The sequence below is a fragment of the Pelodiscus sinensis genome, chromosome 15 (assembly GCF_052426305.1).
Source record: "Pelodiscus sinensis isolate ZL-2025 chromosome 15, ASM5242630v1, whole genome shotgun sequence".
In the NCBI taxonomy this organism is placed as follows: Eukaryota; Metazoa; Chordata; order Testudines; family Trionychidae; genus Pelodiscus; species Pelodiscus sinensis.
The window spans coordinates 3044493-3055857 of NC_143066.1; the positions used below are offsets into that span (position 1 = coordinate 3044493).

At 63.9% G+C, this 11365-nt stretch overlaps 1 long non-coding RNA gene across 2 annotated transcripts; it reads left to right on the forward strand.

The window, feature by feature from the left end:
* Nucleotides 1-1495: 1495 nt before the first annotated feature.
* Nucleotides 1496-9976, forward strand: LOC142818558 (uncharacterized). Of its 2 annotated transcripts, XR_016350698.1 has the most exons (3): nucleotides 1496-3379; nucleotides 4798-5036; nucleotides 9293-9976. It is a non-coding gene; the product is annotated as an uncharacterized LOC142818558 (long non-coding RNA). The 2 variants fall into 2 exon arrangements; XR_016350697.1 differs by lacking the exon at nucleotides 1496-3379 and having other exon boundaries at nucleotides 4445-5036.
* The last annotated feature ends 1389 nt before the right edge of the window (nucleotides 9977-11365 follow it).

The window sequence follows — 11365 nt, forward strand, 5'->3', positions numbered from 1 at the left end:
AAAGGCTATTAGCCAGGGGATAAAATGGTGTCCTTGGCCTCTGTCTGTCAGAGGCTGGAGAGGGATGGCAGGAGACAAATCGCTTGATCATTGTCTTCGGTCCACCCTCTCTGGGGCACCTGGTGCTGGCCACTGTCGGCGGACAGGATACTGGGCTAGATGGACCTTTGGTCTGACCCAGTGCGGCCGTTCTTATCAGCTGGAGCAGCGGCGCCTGCAGACACTGGCTCCCACCCAGCGGAGAAAAGCACCTAACGCTCCTTGACTTTGTGCAGCTCAGGTTTCCGTCTGGGCGGGTGGGGGGTAGAAGCTGGGAGAGGAGGGCCCCCTCCCTTGAAACGCGCATGTTAAGATTCCAGGCGATCACAGCGGGCGAGTTTGCCTCCAGCCCAGCAGCTTTCGGACAGTGCCCCCTTTCCAAGAGACGCTGGGAGTGAACTCAGGGCTGAGCTCCCCTGGGGGCGTGGCTGGGGGAGGAGAGGCCGGCGGGGAGGCTCTCCCCTCCCCAGAAAGTCTGAGCAGAAATGGTGCATCTTGGCAGTGAGTGATGAGCCGCATGACGGCGACGGCGGGGGAGAGCGGAGCTGTGGCGGGGGCTCAGCACCACGCGGCTCAGACCAGAGCGAGCAGCATCCGGGATGCCCTGCAGTGCGCTCTTCCCTCGCGCAGGGAGAGCTGGCTGGGGGCAGCGCATCCTCACTCCCGAGCTGCACTGATTTTCCTCCCCCACCGGCTCGGCTCAGCCGCACTCCTGCCTTGCCCTGCCCCCAGCCCGCTGACATTCCCTGCCCTTGGAATCCATTCCCTTGGCTTGATTGGCCTGGCAGCATGGAGCGGACATGTTGCCAAAGTCAAGGAGCAAGTGTCTGTCTGGGACAGGGCTGGGCTGCTTGCTTTGTGCCTCCTGAGCTCCCCGACCGCTTACAGACTTTTCTCTCCCCTGGGATTAGGAAACCCTTGGCCTTGTGTTAGTATGTCCCTCTCCCCGGTAGCAGAGGCAGTGCGGTGGCTTTAGCAGTGAGTTCTGAGGGTATGGCTCTTAGCACTTTAAGAAAGCTGGGGGAAAGGAACAGGAAATTGTTCCAGTGGAACCTGTCTTAAAGGGCCTGGAATTCAGTGGCTTTTTGTTAGTAAGGGGTGAGGGGCATGGGGATGGGTTAGGGGTGCAGTCAGATTCGTGGGCTGGGGTCATTAGACAAGAGCTTGCCTCTCTTGTGTAGGTCTCACTGCTTGGTTTGTCCGTGTTTCCAGAGGTTAGTAATCTCTGCCTGGCTTCGCTGGCAGGCTTGCGATGGGCCCTGGGCCCTACCCCTGCGGCGGCTCTGCATTTCGAGTGCATTGGAAGCCGGGCGGGTGGGCGGGCGGCCTGGCTTGCGACGGGCCCTGGGCCCTACCCCTGCGGCGGCTCTGCATTTCGAGTGCATTGGAAGCCGGGTGGGCGGGTGGGCGGGCGGCCTGGCTCAGTTCTGGCTCACACCAGGTCTGGGAGCTCAGACCCGCCCTGGACAGGGGCTGCCACCCCGCGCGGTTGCCTCTTTCTCAGAGGCAGCAGCGCAGGACAACAGGCAGCCGGTCCATAAGGGGAGCTGGTTTTTAAACTGGCTCCCCTCGTGGACCAGCTCCCGCCTGGCTCCTCGCGCTGCTGCCTCGGATACAGCAGCCGCCAGCCCTGTAGGTTCAGAATAGGATTGAGAAATGAGTCTGCTTCCAGGTAACCAACTCGGGGCCAAAGCCCCAGGCGGCGTGCATGGGCACTGTCCCTGGCGCGACGCTGATTCCCCCCCGGGGAGATGACCCAGGGAGAGCGTGACTGGCGCAGAACCGAAGAAATGCACCATGTTGGCAAGGACTAATGCGAAGCAGCCCCCTCTGCTACTGCCCGCTCTCCTCAGAGCTGTCCCCATCACAGCCAGTGCTGCCAGCGCATGCTCAGCTCCACGCTGCCCAGGTGGACTGGAAGCCTGGGCCTGGGCCTGGGCCACGCGCTTTCCTCCTCAGGCCCCGAGAACATGGCAACATGAAAAAGCCATTTTGCAAAATATTGGGAGATTAAACTGCAAGTGGCAGCTAGTGGGCCCTGCTCTCCGGCCAGCCACCCCGAAACGGGAGCAACGCGCGACTGGCAGTGCAAAGGGCTTTTTGTGCAAAACTCTGTAGTGTAGACCTAGCCTGAGAACGCTTGTCCAGCCATTATGCACTCACCTGGGTAGCCCCATCTAGGTTGTATTTGCCTAGTTTATTGATAAGAAGATCATGCGAGAGTGTATCAAACGCCTTACTGGAGTGTAGGTGTCCCACATCCACCGCTTCTCCCTTAGCCACACGACTCGTTAGCCTATCACAGGAAGCTATCGGATTGGTCTGACATGATTCGGTCTTTACAAATCCATGCTGGCTGTTCCCGATCACCTTATTATCTTCCAGCTGTTTGCAGATGGATTCCTTAATTACCTGCTCCATTATCTTCCCTGGCACAGAAATTAAACTGACTGGTCTGTAGTTTCCTGGGTTGTTCTTTTTTCACTAGATTTGCCCTTTTCCAGTCTTCTGGAATCTCTCCCCACTTCCATGATTTTTCAAAGACGATCGCTAGAGGCTCAGATACCTCCTCTATCAGCTCCTTGCGTACTGTACGGTGCATTTCATCAGGCCCTGGGGACTTGCAGGCAGCTAACTTTTCTAAGTCATTTTTCACTTGTTCTTTTTTATTTTCTCTTCTAACCCTACCCCCTTCCCACTAGCATTCACTGGGAGGCATTCCTTCGTCAGACTGCTCGGGGAAGACTGAAACCAAGGAGTCGTTAAGCACCTCTGCCATTTCCACCTTTCCTGCTACTGTTTCTCCCTCCTCACTGAGCTCCCTAGCACACCCACCCACCGGCATGCCCTAGATACTTCTGTGAGTGCTCTAGGCCCTGCCCACACGTGTTCACCCTAAACACGCCTCCCCCACCCAATGCAGATGCTGTGAATGTGCACCCACCCTGCACATGCCTGCTCAGTGCACGTACCCAGACACGCAGCCAAGTCCGCATCCTGCATTGGGCGGCTCCAGTCAGTATGAAGGTTTCTCTCCCCCAGCCCCGTGGCTGTTGCTCACACCCCTGACACCAGCCCTCCCTGTGTGTGTGGCCTTCGCAGCTGGCTATCAAACCTCGCTGGACGAGAGCTGGGCAGCTTGCGCCTGGGGCTGAGCGTGCAACGGACGGTGCTGCCCCGGCCTGGCTGTTGCCTGCTCTGTGCCCTTGGCTGGAGCAGCGACGGGGTGCTGTGCAGCCGGGCAGAGAGGAGATTCCAGGCATGTTGTCGGAGTGAGCATGCTGGCTGGGCAGGGGCAGGGAGCTCCCGTATGGTGTCACGTTACCTGCCAGGAACTCTCGTGAGTCCTAGTTATTTACTTGATCCCATAATATAAGGGTTTAAGAGAACTAGATACATTCATGGAGGTTAAGTCCATTGATGGCTATTAGCCAGGATGGGTAAGGAACGGTGTCCCCAGCCTCTGTGTGTCAGAGGGTGGAGATGGATGGCAGGAGGGAGATCGCTTGATCATTACCTGTTCGGTTCCCTCCCTCTGGGGCACCTGGCATTGGCCACTGTGGGCAGACAGGACACTGGGCTGGATGGGCCTTTGGTCGGACCCAGCCTGGCCGTTCCTACGCTCTTATGTAGGAGGCCTGGGGGCTGGCAGAACACTGCAGGTGTCCCTGCGGGTGGCCGGGCCCTCGCAGCCTCAGCATGGGCCTTGGGTCCCGGGGCCAGTCCCTGGGGCAGGTCCGCTATATCCAGACACCCCCCAGGTCTGCGGGGCCGTGCACGGGACAGGCTGAGCGGGGCTGCTGCAGCATGCTAGTGCCAGGGCGGGCGCGAGGCCGGCTGGTTCACGCAGCGCCCCCTTTGCCCTTCGGCCGGCCCTTACGAGGTGTTCACGAGTCCGGGGGAGAGTGTGGCGTGGCAGAGTGTTGCTAGGCAACAAGCCACGCCTGGTTCCCAGGCCCTGGGGCTGGGCGCGAGGCCCACCGGGGAGTGCGGATGGCGCAGAGGCCGGGCCTGGTGTGGGGCACTGCCCCGTCTCTTGCACCCTGGCGGGGGCACATCGCAGAACCAGGCCAGGCATGCTGGGGAGTTACCCTGCCTCAGACCGGGAGCACTGGGAGCTGACGGTCGCACCAGGGCGCCGGACGGTGCAGCCGGGGCCCAGCTCCCACGGGAAGACCAGACCGGGGTCAATCGTTTTCGGGGCCAGTCTGTGTGTGTCACTAGCCTGGAGGAGATGAGCCCATCAGCCTGCAATCAGCAGGCGTGAGGGAGGGATGCGGACAGGCGACGGGGACGAGAAGGGCAAGGGAGGGGGAATAAACCCTGCTCCTTCAGGGCGCAGCCTCCGCTTACCGGGGCAGGAGGGAACTTCACAGGGCTCCTTGCACCCGCATTGCAGCAGCTTTTGCCCACGGTCCGAGACCACCGCAGGACGCAACCTGATGGCCAGCAACGCGGGCGGAGGTCAGGGCATGCTTGGCTGGTGCAGCCTTATTCCCAGCCTGCTGCCTGCCAGGAGCACTGGGCAGGAGGAGCGGGGAGGCGGTGCCCATGTTTCCAGAGCCTCCGAGCCCGGAGAGCCAGGCAGGGCTGCACTCGCCAGCTGCCGAGGAGAGGGAGCGCTATGGGAGCTGGAGCCCAGGGCTCAGCAGCATGACTGGCCTCTGGCGATGGACTGGACGCCAGCAGCAGCCTGGGAGAAGCTGCCTGCGAGGAGCCTCCCAGCACTACGTGCTAACTCCTGCCTTTCTGCCCCAGCTGCCGTGTGGGCCTGGGCACGCCCCGGACGGGGGCCTCTGCAGCTGAGGCCAGGGCTACACGCAGAGAAGATCAGGCACTGCCTAGCTGCAGTCGACGCACCGTACCTCGATTCCTGGGGGCAGCCTCGCTGCGGGAGCCAACGGGAGAAACTCTCCTGTCCACTCCCTTACTCAGGGTTCAGTTCGGCAGGGCTAACGCAGACCCTGGAAGATGGATGCTGGAGCACTGCCCCTCCGGTGAGTGCAGACATGAGCGCTGGACAGGTGCAGTGTTGGTCTGCCCAGGGCTCCCCGCAATGGGACACAGGGGGCCTGGGCACTGGGGGAGTCCAGCAAGCACCAGACATGCAGGTAGGCAGGGTCCGAATGAGCTCGCCCCAGAGCTGGCTGTGCTGGGCGAGAATTCAGGAGCAAACAGCCCTGCCAGGCCCACGCCCGCAGACGGGGCGCTGCTCAGAGTGGTCTCTTGGCATCGGGTCCGAATCCCTTTAGGCCACAGGCAGGGCCAGTGAAATGCCGGCGTGGACACTGTCTGTGTGAGAGCACACGGGAGCAGAACTGCACCTGCCTGTGGAACAGGGTCGCCCGCAGCCCACGTGGCCCCATTGAGCCAGGGCTTGCAGGGGTCCCAGCCAGGACTTCCCCTAAGGGCCCCGTCCCTCTAGACAGGCGTCACTGGAGCCTCGCGTTCGCCCCTCGCTCCTAGAGTTACTGGCCCGGCCCCTTCCCTAGGACGAGCCGTAGGAGGCGCAGCGCTGTGAGCGCTGGGCTGGCCGTACTGGCAGCCGTCGCTCAGGCGCCCTGCCCTGCTGAAGGACGTCCCCAGCAGGCCGGCAGCCCGGGGTGCGGAGCAAGCAGCCCGGCTGGGCGTTCTTCGGCTTCTCTGCCCAGCCCAGCCAGGCGCTTCGGGGGGCGGTCAGGAGAGGGCGCTGTTCCTCTTCCAGGGAAGGGCCCGGCGCCCGGCGTCTCCTCCGGGCAGCTCCCGGGGGGCCTCGCACTCGCCAGACGGGCCTGTTTCCACGAGACCCTGCGCGTCTCCAGCGGCCCTCGCTGCCCTCCTGGCGATCGGCACGGGGCCAAGGGAGCAGCCAGCTGCTTGCGGGGCCCCGGCCCCATTGAGCAGCCAGACCAAGACCCAGCAATTTCATCAGGCCAGGCTCAGTCCCGGGGGGGGGGGCTTAGCCCTCCAGCGGGTCCCTGCTCAGTCTGGGGGGGGGCGGCTTAGCCCTCCAGCGGGTCCCTGCTCAGTCCCGGGGGGGGGGGGGCTTAGCCCTCCAGCGGGTCCCTGCTCAGTCCCGGGGGGGGGGGGCTTAGCCCTCCAGCGGGTCCCTGCTCAGTCCCGGGGGGGGGGGGGCTTAGCCCTCCAGCGGGTCCCTGCTCAGTCTCGGGGGGGGGGGGGGGCTTAGCCCTCCAGCGGGTCCCTGCTCAGTCCCGGGGGGGGGGGCTTAGCCCTCCAGCGGGTCCCTGCTCAGTCCCGGGGGGGGGGGGGGGCTTAGCCCTCCAGCGGGTCCCTGCTCAGTCCCGGGGGGGGGGGGGCTTAGCCCTCCAGCGGGTCCCTGCTCAGTCCCGGGGGGGGGGGCTTAGCCCTCCAGCGGGTCCCTGCTCAGTCTCGGGGGGGCGGGGGGGCGGGCTTAGCCCTCCAGCGGGTTGCTGCTCAGGCTCGGGGGGGGGGGGCGGGGGGTCCCTGCTCAGTCCCGGGGGGGGTTCCTTAGCCCTCCAGCGGGTCGCTGCTCAGGCTTGGGGGGGGGCGGGGCGGGGGGGTCCCTAGCCCTCCAGCGGGTCCCTGCTCAGGCTCGGGGGGGGCGGGGCGGGGGGGTCCCTAGCCCTCCAGCGGGTCCCCGCTCAGGCTCGGGGGGGCGGGGGGCTCCCAGCCCTCCAGCGGGTCCCCGCTCAGGCTCGGCGGGGCGGGGGGGTCCCTAGCCCTCCAGCGGGTCCCCGCTCAGGCTCGGGGGGGCGGGGGGTCCCTAGCCCTCCAGCGGGTCCCCGCTCAGGCTCGGCGGGGCGGGGGGGTCCCTAGCCCTCCAGCGGGTCCCTGCTCAGGCTCGGGGGGGGGCGGGGCGGGGGGGTCCCTAGCCCTCCAGCGGGTCCCCGCTCAGGCTCGGGGGGGCGGGGGGCTCCCTAGCCCTCCAGCGGGTCCCCGCTCAGGCTCGGCGGGGCGGGGGGGTCCCTAGCCCTCCAGCGGGTCCCCGCTCAGGCTCGGGGGGGCGGGGGGTCCCTAGCCCTCCAGCGGGTCCCCGCTCAGGCTCGGCGGGGCGGGGGGGTCCCTAGCCCTCCAGCGGGTCCCTGCTCAGGCTCGGGGGGGCGGGGCGGGGGGGTCCCTAGCCCTCCAGCGGGTCCCCGCTCAGGCTCGGGGGGGGGGGCGGGGCGGGGGGGTCCCTAGCCCTCCAGCGGGTCCCTGCTCAGGCGCACTCCAAAGGGGAACGGGCAGGTCCCCCCGTCAGCCGGGGAAGGACTCGCAGGGCTGGGCCCGGCCTGCAGCGCCCTGGGTGGCTTGGCACTTCCCGGGCGGGCGCAGGTGCCGGAGGGGGCGGCTGCTGCAAAGCGGCGTTTGCAGGGGGTCGGGGGGCGCTGCTGGGCGGGGCCAAGCAAAGGTCCGTCCCCCCCCCGGCTGGGCAGGGCGGGGCCCGGCGGCTCGCAGCGCCCGCCCCTTCCCATCGCCCCTCCCGGGCCGAGCCGCGGGGCTAAAGGCAGCCCTGCGGGGCGGGACCTGGCCCGGCCCCCCGCCCCGCGCCTCCCTCTGCACCCCGACCGGGTCCGTCTACACCCGCCCGAGCCAGCGGGACTCGGGGGCTCCCGGCTGGGCTGGCAGCCCCAGGGCTGGACCACGAGGTTGGGCTGCCGGAAGGGTCCCGGCTGGGGAGCAGGCTCGGGGAGGGAGTTTGGGCGTGGGAGGGGGCAGGGGGTTGGGGAGGGAGTTTGGGCGTGGGAGGGGGCGGGGGGTTGGGGAGCAGGCTCGGGGAGGGAGTTTGGGCGTGGGAGGGGGCGGGGGGTTGGGGAGCAGGCTCGGGGAGGGAGTTTGGGCGTGGGAGGGGGCAGGGGGTTGGGGAGCAGGCTCCGGGAGGGAGTTTGGGCGTGGGAGGGGGCGGGGGGTTGGGGAGCAGGCTCGGGGAGGGAGTTTGGGCGTGGGAGGGGGCGGGGGGTTGGGGAGCAGGCTCGGGGAGGGAGTTTGGGCGTGGGAGGGGGCGGGGGGTTGGGGAGCAGGCTCGGGGAGGGAGTTTGGGCGTGGGAGGGGGCGGGGGGTTGGGGAGCAGGCTCGGGGAGGGAGTTTGGGCGTGGGAGGGGGCGGGGGGTTGGGGAGCAGGCTCGGGGAGGGAGTTTGGCTGTGGGAGGGGGCAGGGGGTTGGGGAGCAGGCTCGGGGAGGGAGTTTGGGCGTGGGAGGGGGCAGGGGGTTGGGGAGCAGGCTCGGGGAGGGAGTTTGGCTGTGGGAGGGGGCAGGGGGTTGGGGAGCAGGCTCGGGGAGGGAGTTTGGGCGTGGGAGGGGGCAGGGGGTTGGGGAGCAGGCTCGGGGAGGGAGTTTGGGCGTGGGAGGGGGCAGGGGGTTGGGGAGCAGGCTCGGGGAGGGAGTTTGGGCGTGGGAGGGGGCGGGGGGTTGGGGAGCAGGCTCGGGGAGGGAGTTTGGGCGTGGGAGGGGGCAGGGGGTTGGGGAGCAGGCTCGGGGAGGGAGTTTGGGCGTGGGAGGGGGCAGGGGGTTGGGGAGCAGGCTCGGGGAGGGAGTTTGGCTGTGGGAGGGGGCAGGGGGTTGGGGAGCAGGCTCGGGGAGGGAGTTTGGCTGTGGGAGGGGGCAGGGGGTTGGGGAGCAGGCTCCGGGAGGGAGTTTGGGTGTGGGAGGAGGCTCCGGGCTGGGGCAGGGGGTTGATGGAGGGAGGGTTTCCGGCCCTGGGAGCACCCCAGATGGCTCCCAGAAGCAGCAATGTCCCTTGATTCCTAGGTGCAGGGGTGTGCGGGCAGCTGTGCAGCCTGCCCGCCGCCCTGCCCGCAGGCATCTCCCCGGCTTCCATTGGCCACAGTTAAGAACATGAGAGCGGCCAGGCTGGGTCCGACCAAGGCCCATCCAGCCCAGGGTCCTGTCGCCCACAGCGGCCAGTGCCCCAGAAGGAGGGAACAGGACAGGGAATCCTCACGTGATCCCTCCCCTGTCGCCCATTGCCAGACAAACAGAGGCCAGGGACGCCAGCCCCGCCCCACCTGGCTCACACCACTGATGGACCTGCCCTCCAGGAATCTAGCTAGCTCTTTTCTGAGCCCTGCTACAGTCCTGGCCTTCACAACACCCTCTGGCGAGGAGTTCCACTGAGCATCGTGTGAAACGATATTTCCTTTTATTTGTTTTAACGGCTGCTGCCTATTGCTTTCCTCTGGGTGCTCCCAGCTCTTGTTGCAGGAGGGAGTAAATAGTCCTTGTTAATGCCTTTCCCCTCCCCAGAGAGGATTTTACGGGCCCCTCTCTTGTCCCTCGGAGCACTAATCTCGTCTCCCCTCTGTTCCTGACCAGTGGGGGCAGTGCCTGTACGCAGGAGCCAAGGGTCGTGTTGCCACTTCCAGGAGCTGTGTGGTCGCAGGTGGGGAGCCCGCCAGCCCTGCCCCCACCACACTTTGAAGGGCTCTGTCGGTGCTGAGCGGAGCTGCCAGAACCCTTTGGAGGGGCGTTCCAGGCAAAAAGCGGACACCTCGCGTCACAGCCTTGGCCCCAACTTCACACTTCCTCCCTACCCCCCTGCTGGCCCTAGAGGTGGGGGAGCAGCGAGGGTCTAGCAGAACTCGGGCTCACAGGGTTCCTTTTCTTGATATGCCCATAAGCATGGACTGAAGCACAATTAGCCTCGTTAGCACGGGTCCTGCATGGACAGGTGCTTCTGCGGTTCTAGAGCTCTTGGTTTGTTATCTCCACTCCAGCCTGTCTGAGGGAGCGGGTCTTGCTCAGAAAGCTCATGAGTCGATGCATGTGGGTTAGTCTCGAAGGTGCCACAGAGCTACCTGTTGTTTTTACATGGCGACCGCCCTGAGAGAGATGAAGTGACAGTCTCTAGGCCAAACAGCAAGTCAGTAGCAGAGGTGGGATAGTGCTCGGGCCCCTGATTCTGAGCGCAGAGCCCATCCCCAGGTCATCCTGTTGGCCCCCTGCATTCATCACCATTTAATGCTGTAAAGAGCCTGAAATAGTCAGTCTACAAATGTGCATGGTGGAGTCTCTTCTGTCTCTGTTTGATCCCTGCCTCTTGATCCCTTTAACCACTAAGGAGGAAAACATCCTCCCATGAAATTAAGCAGTTGGTCAAAGACTCAACAATGTCTGGCAAATGTAGAATCCAGTCAAAAATATTTATGGAACATGGAAAAAACATTAGGGAGTTTCTGAAAGAAAGAAGACAGCAACCCCGACAGACAGACAGTGACAGCAACCCAGACAGACAGTATCCCTGACAAGACAGACAGACAGCAATCCCAACAAAAAGACAGACAGTGACAGCAACCCCGACAGACAGACGAACAGCATCCCCAATAGACAGCAACCCGAACAGACAGACAACATCCCTGAGAGACAGACAGTAACTCTGAGACACAACATCCCAGACAGACAGCATCCCCGAGAGACAGACAGGAACCCCGACAGACAGACAGACAACATCCCTGAGGGTACGTCTACACTACAGCGCTAGTTCGAACTAACTTAGTTCGAATTAGTTAATTCGAACTAAGCTAGTTCGAACTAACGCATCTAGAACTAAAAACTAGTTCGAACTAGCGTTTTGCTAGTTCGAACTAGTAAGTCCACATTGAGTGGACTCTGAACAGGGCTTAATGATGGCCGGAAGCAGTGCCGGCAGGGCATAAAAGGAGGACTTAGAGCATGGAGATGCTGTCTCAGGCTAGCCGAGGGCTGCGCTTAAAGGGTCCCGACCCCCACCCCGGACACACAGTTCTAAGGGGTGCCCCGCTTGCAAAGAAGTTCTGGCTTGGAGTGCCCTGAGTGCCCACACTGGGCACATCACACCACTCGGCCATCAGCCCGGCTGCACTTGCCGCAGGCTGCCATCTGGGGAGAGGGAGTAATTGGGGGGCTGCAGGAGAGCTTCCACCCCCAGAAGCCCGCAGAGCCAGCCCAGTCCTCCCCATCGGGGGCTCGTACCCCATTCCTCCCTCACCTCCTTCCACTTGCCCTTCCCTAGCCCCCCTTCTTATTGATGTACAAAATAAAGATAACGTTTCTTCCAACATTGACTCTGTCTTTATTGAACAAAACTGGGGGAGACTGGGAAAAGGAGGTGGGAGAGGGGAAGAGAAAGGCTGGGAGAGGGGAGGGCAACTAACATGATCAGGGGTTGGGAACAGGTCCCAGATGAAGAGAGGCTACAGAGACTGGGACTGTTCAGCTTAGAAAAGAGGAGACGGAGGGGGGACAGGATAGAGGTCTCTAAAAGCAGGGGTTGGGTGGAGAGGGTGCATTCAGAAAAGTTCTTCCTGAGTTCCCATAAAGAAGGACTAGAGGACACCAAAGGAAAGGAATGGGTAGCAGGCTTGAAACTAGTAAGAGAAAGTTGTTGTTCTTGACAAAGCAAATAGTTAA